At 45.6% G+C, this 5,537-nt stretch overlaps 1 pseudogene; it reads right to left on the bottom strand.

Moving 5' to 3' along the window:
- Positions 1-4,751: 4,751 nt before the first annotated feature.
- Positions 4,752-5,146, bottom strand: LOC135273951 (small ribosomal subunit protein eS12-like; annotated as a pseudogene).
- Between the last annotated feature and the right edge of the window lie 391 nt (positions 5,147-5,537).

Raw genomic sequence — 5,537 nt, 5'->3', positions numbered from 1 at the left:
ATCTGCCTCCTGCTCTCCATCCCATACATAGTGCTGTGCTAATTTTCAGGCCCTTGTAGTTTCTAGCCTGGACTTCTGCGGGAGCTTTCTGACTGGTCTTCTCGACTCTAGTCTCACTCCCCTCAAATTTAACTTCCACAGTGGACAAGATGCACTTCTGACTATATCACTTTCGTTCTTTCCTTTTTTTTTCTTTAAGAGTTGGAGTCTCGGTATGTTGCCCAGGCTGGTTTTGAACACCTGTGTTTGCCAGGCGCGGTGGTTCAAGCCTGTAATCCCAGCACTTTGGGAGGCCGAGGCGGGTGGATCACGAGGTCAAGAGATCGAGACCATCCTGGTCAACACGGTGAAACCCCATCTCTACTAATACAAAAAATTAGCTGGGCATGGTGGCGCGTGCCTGTAATCCCAGCTACTCAGGAGGCTGAGATCGCGCCATTGCACTCTAGCCTGGGTAACAAGAGCGAAACTCCGTCTCAAAAAAAAAAGAACACCTGTGCTCAAGTGATTCTCCCACCTCAGCCTCCTAAAGTGCTGAGATTATGGGCATGAGCCACTGCACCCAGCCTGTGTCACTTTCTTACACCATCAGAGGCTCTCCAGAATCAAGTGCAGCCCCTTAGCATCATACATAAGACTGTCACGCCCTCCTCTCCCTTACAACGCTTGCCGTTCTTGAAACGTCGCATTGCTTGTAACCCCTCGCCCTACCCTGTCATCTCCTCTCTGCACACCTTCGCTCAGTCCTCATCCCAGCCCACAATGACATTTGCTCCTCTTTTTACTTCGGCTGCTCCTACTCATTCTCCAAGATTCTGTTCAATTCTTATCTTTTCTATAAATTCTCTGACTTCCCTTAGACAAGTACACCCATGGAAGGAGCTAGATGGATTGACTGAGCACATGCTGCCATCTCTCTACCCAGGCCCATCCTCCAAAAATGACAGGGAAGAAAAAAAATTAGTGTTCTCAAAAAGATAACAGGAAACATCCAGAGAAGCAGAAGTACTGACACGTTTCTGAGAAGCTGCATGCAGACAAGATCGGATTTGACGCTGCAGCCCAGCTCATGAGCAGCGGCCAAGGACATCCTACATGTATCCTTACGTGTACATATCACAGTATATACTACAAATGTGGGAGCAGCAACAAGGCACCCCACGCCCAGAGATGGTGAATGCCTGGAACAAGACGGGACCAAAGGGCTATTGACAGAGGGTTAGACAAGTACACCGTGGAAGGAGCTAGATGGATTGACCCTGAATATTTCCCTCAACCCCACCCCGGCAGACAAGATGACCAGGACAGCAGTGTCTGTCTCCTCGTAGGAGCTGTGTTAGGGAATGAGAGAGAGGACACGGCCCCATATGGCTGGCAAAGCCAAGGAAGAGTAAGTAGTAGCCACGCCCCAAAGACCAGCTGTGAGAGCACGGCCGGTCCACCTGATGCTGCTGCCTGTTCCGCACTCTCCTGGAAAGCAACACGGAGCACAAGCTCCTCCAGTGATTTCCAGCCCTCCCTCACAGCAACCAGGCCAGCAGATTTCTTGCAGAAAATCTCATGGGTAAAGATGAGTTCGCTGTCAAAAAGTATCATTTGAGAAGCACCACCATGAAAGAGAGACTTCCACCTGAGGGAACATAATAACCATGCCTAGTATTTACTGAGCATTTACGTGTAAGGCACTATTGCACACATGAAGTAGGACTGTTTTACGTTTGTAATAGTGCCTGACACATGAATATCGTATAAGGTATTTTTATAACCATTTTACAAATGAAGAAACTGAAGTGTCAAGTGATTAAGTAACTTCTCCCAAAGTCACTTAGCTTAACATGAGAAGCCACAATTCAACCTCAGCTGTCTGGCTCCAGATCTGAAGATTAAACAGAACAACTAGACAACCAGTAAATATGCTTTGAAGTATAACTAATATTCTCAAATAAGAAAGGATGGAAAAGAATCAATTAGAGATGTTAGAAATGAACACTGTGTTCATTTTGTATTACTGATCATGGGAATAAAAAACAAAAAAATATATTCATAGTTTAAAAAAATCAAACCATCTGAGTGCATGAGCTATGCAGTGGAATGTATGCAGCTGAAGAGATAATCAGTGAACTGAAAGACTGGAATCCTCCCCGAAAACAGCAGACTGGGATAAATAAATAGAAAGTAGAAAAGTTCATAGACATGGAAGATAGTTCCAGAAGTGCCAATATCCACCCATCAATGTTGAAAAGAGTTACGTGTGTGAAAAGAGAGACCACTACAGAAAGGAATGTCCAATGAAACATGGTTGATTTGCAACACAAGTTCATTTCCTCTTCCTCCCCAAATTCTAATAAAATGGCAGTAGAGGAATAGCACAGGTAAAATCCTGCAAGGACAAAGGGAACAAGAGAGGAGAAAACAGCAATCAAGAATTTCGACACGTATTTTGGAGATAGTATACAATGGAGACATGACTTGATGACTTGGCAGAATGGTAGATGCTTTAGATGCCCCAGAGGGAGAAAATACGAAGCCAACAGATTCTCTCCCTCCACCCCCAGAGTCTCAGAAAGCCTCCACACTTAGAAAGATGAGGTACAGTGTTAGGCTCTAAACAGCAACACAGGGGCATAAGTGGAAACCCTAGACACTTTCCCTACCCTCTTCAGCCAGGAGTCCCCTCCAGCCAGGGGAGAAAGGAGAGTATATTTGTCATATAAATTAAACTGAAGAAACTGTACAATGGGAGGTGTGAGCCACACAGATTTGGAGGAGGAGATAAGGTCAAGTGTAAACACAAGGATTAAGCCACAATCTACATATTGAATGGTGGAACCCCAGTTCCCAGAGAGTGAGCAATCGAATTTACAATCTACAGGCAGGGATTTGGAGGATTCATTTGTGGAGAAAAGGAGCATCCCAGACAAAGGACCTCCAATGGCTGATGTGTGCTGGTTCCCTCTATGAGGAGCTTGATGCTCAGATGCCCTGTGGTAAGCTCCGTCAGTCAACGAGCCCCGCTCCCACACAGAGACTGCAGTCAGTGTTTTGTGCCTCACCTCTACATGTGAATAGAGAGCCAGGGGTCACCACCTGGGAGCAAGGCCTCCAGTGAGGGTGACCAATCTTCCTGTCTTGCCAGGGACCGAGGGGTTTCACAGGACGTGGGACAGTCAGTACTACTATGGTTTGAGTTTGTCCCCACCAAAACTCATGTCGATTTTGGTCCCCAATGTGGCAGTGTTGGGAGGTGTGCCTGGTGGGAGGTGTTTGGGTCTTGGGGGCAGATCCCTCATGAATGACTTGGTGTGCTCCAGCTCTCTCGTGAGACTGGATTTAGTTCTTGTGGGAATGTTCCTGAAGGAGTGGGTTGTTGTAAAGCCAGGATGCCCCTCAGGTTTTGTCTTCCCACATGTCCACTCACCATTGAGCTTTTCCACCATGTTATGACATAGCACAAAAAGCCCCCACCAGAACCTGAGCAGATGCTGGCACCACACTTTCTGAACTTGCCAGCCTGCAGAACTGTGAGCCAAATAAACCTCTTTTCTTCATAAATTCTTCTATAACAACACTTAATGGACTAAGACAAATACTAAAACAGGAAAAGTCTCTGGCAAAGCAGAACGACCTAGTCGTCCATTCACGTGTGTGCAAGCAACACCCATTTGCATGGCTTTGCTTAATAATTTGCAAGCCTGGCCTATATTCACAGCTCACAGGCTGGGAACACAGCCATCTGCTATAATTTATATGCTCTTGTGACAACACCTGCCAAAAATCATATTAAATGGTTTGTGATTTTTGTTGATCCTCTTCCAGCCTTTGACATGATATATAAGGAAAAATATGAACTATCCTGCCTGTAATTTCTGGTTGGATAAAACAAAGATGTGTCCTGGATCCTTTTATTTTAACTTGAAGCCACATTGAGATAGCCCATAAGTTTGCTTTCCTACTGACCTGCTCAACTGTTAGGCAGAATGCAGACCACAGGCTAGCGTCAGCTCCAAAGGGTCAGTGTCTGTGGCCTGCAGGTTGTTGCATATGGTAGGGCCCTGCCACCCCGCTCTGCACTGGAGCACAGAAGTCCAAGCATTGTCTCGGATGCAAATTACCCGATGTGCGTATCATGGACTAGCAGTAGTTTAAATACACAATGAATACTGCTATCTGACGACCTCCAGAAACAAGGGCCACCAAATCTGGATCTGAAATAATCTTTTAATAGAAATCCTCCAACTTTAGGGAGATTTATAGGAAATAATAATAAACAATGAATCATCTTATTTAGTTACTTTGTGTGTACCTTTCACAACCAGTTTAACAGGGTTTATTGCTCAAAATTAGATGTGCAGCAGGTGCGCGTGTGTGTGTGTGTGCACATGCATGTGTGTATGTGTAGCCAAACAGGTTATGTGGTTGCATCCCTGCTTTACAATTTTTCTGGGCTAATTTTTGTTGCCATTGAACATTAGGATGTGGAATTGTGGGGACCAGTTACCCATTCATTGCACTGTTAGGGAACTTCAAATTTCCTCCTGAAGAGAATCTTGGCTCTGCCTGCAGGGACTCCTTCGACACACTTTGGAGGGAACGTGGGTTGACTTTCTCTTTAGGAACATTTTCTTTCTTCTCCTTCCTTCCTTCCTTTGTTCCTTCCCCTCCCTCCCTCCCTCCATCTCTCCCTCTCTCCCTCTCTTTCTCTCTTTCTTTCTTTCATTCTTTCTTTCTTTTTTCACCAGATATTTATTTCTTCACTTCTTGCATTTGAAGGACTCTTCAATGACGTCCTTGGCCTGAGACTCCTCGCCATAGTCCTTAACCACTACACAACTGCAGCCAACCGCTTTACCAGGTTTCCCTCTCTGTCAGTTTTACAGAGGCCTTCCCATTCCCCTAGTTTCTTGTCGTCACCCTTAATTAGGCTGATTTGGTGCTCAGCACAAAGGGCCTCCACCAACTGGACATGCATAGGCTCATCACAGTTGGACGTGAACACACAAAGGTGGGCTTGGCACTTGTCTAAGGCTTTAGCAGCTTCTCAGATTCCACCTGCTAAGCCATGGTGGATGAGGGTGGTCTTCAGCACCTCTTGTAAAGCAGTATTAACGTCCATTACACCTCCAGCAGCAATGCCTTCATCGGCCATGATGGTGGGTTACAGGTGAAGCCCAATCTTGAATGCACCCGAGCCTCCACCTCCTCACGACTTAGCAGTGGCAGGGAAAGAGAGGAATATGTTCTTTCTGGTGCTTGAGTTTTCATAAGAAATCTATTCCAAGTCCCAGCTCAGTTTGTTATTAAGGTATATAGCTCATCTCTTAACTGGCAATGGAAAGTTCCAGCATTCCAAGTCAAATCTCAACCTCAGAGCCACACTGTACTTTTCAAAAGCTTGGCTAAGAGAAATGCTACTCGTGGATAAGTGCCTGCAGAGTACATGTTGTATTTGATCTCTAGACACATATTCTTAAATCTATCACCAATTTAGTCAGAGCCACGGACTTGCGAGCTTGACTGCTTCCCACTGATTCCTTGAA

This window comes from Aotus nancymaae, unplaced genomic scaffold (assembly GCF_030222135.1).
Source record: "Aotus nancymaae isolate 86718 unplaced genomic scaffold, 86718_ANA_hifiasm-v0.15.2.pri h1tg000010l, whole genome shotgun sequence".
Classification (NCBI taxonomy): Eukaryota; Metazoa; Chordata; class Mammalia; order Primates; family Aotidae; genus Aotus; species Aotus nancymaae.
The sequence above is the reverse complement of the archived record's forward strand: the minus strand, read 5'-3'. Positions and strand labels throughout refer to the sequence as shown.